Below are 695 nucleotides of genomic sequence, written 5' to 3'. Positions count from 1 at the left end.
GACGTTATAAGTCTTACAAATGATCATGAAGGTTTGTAGATCAGTATTTGAAGCTTATATCACTGAGTTACTTGAAACAACACTTGTGACATGGCTAAGAACTCGAAATTCGTAGATTAAGAAGTGAAACCTGTGAAAGAATCACATTACAGTTTTGAACTTAACTCAGATCTGATACATCTATCGATTCCCATTCTCTAAACACTTGAATTATATATGCATACTAATAGATACCAACACGAATGCTAAAAATACGATATAAACATGAAAAAAAATGTCGAATCAAATACAACGAAACTGAATAATCGTATCTTACTAAAGGATACCAAACGAAATGCTGCACATCTTAATTCTGTTCAGTTAAATTCTTTAATAAGTTATTTCATACAAAAATGTCGTTGTAGTATAGTGGTAAGTATTCCCGCCTGTCACGCGGGTGACCCGGGTTCGATCCCCGGCAACGGCGATTTCTTTTGTTTTATTTTGGGAAAACCTGATTCACATGAGGTTGTTTGTATGCTGTTGAATTTTTTTAACTTAAATTATATACAAAACTTTATTATCATTTTCTAAGGAGAAATTAAATATTCTCGTGGTTGAATTCGATCTTACAACTTTTTTGATGTTTGCAAATAATAATTAACTTATCAAAAGTTTAATGAGTAGTAATGTTGTTGAATTTAAGAAAATTAAAT

The 695-nt window shown here is 30.9% G+C and overlaps 1 non-coding gene across 1 annotated transcript; it reads left to right on the top strand.

Annotated features, from left to right (window-relative positions):
- Positions 1–394: 394 nt before the first annotated feature.
- On the top strand, positions 395–466 carry TRNAD-GUC (transfer RNA aspartic acid (anticodon GUC)). The gene has a single exon. It is a non-coding gene; the product is annotated as a tRNA-Asp (tRNA).
- Positions 467–695: the final 229 nt, after the last annotated feature.

Source organism: Lactuca sativa, chromosome 4 (assembly GCF_002870075.4).
Source record: "Lactuca sativa cultivar Salinas chromosome 4, Lsat_Salinas_v11, whole genome shotgun sequence".
Taxonomy (NCBI): Eukaryota; Viridiplantae; Streptophyta; class Magnoliopsida; order Asterales; family Asteraceae; genus Lactuca; species Lactuca sativa.
Note: the sequence above shows the minus strand (reverse complement) of the source record. Positions and strands in the feature narration are given on the sequence as shown.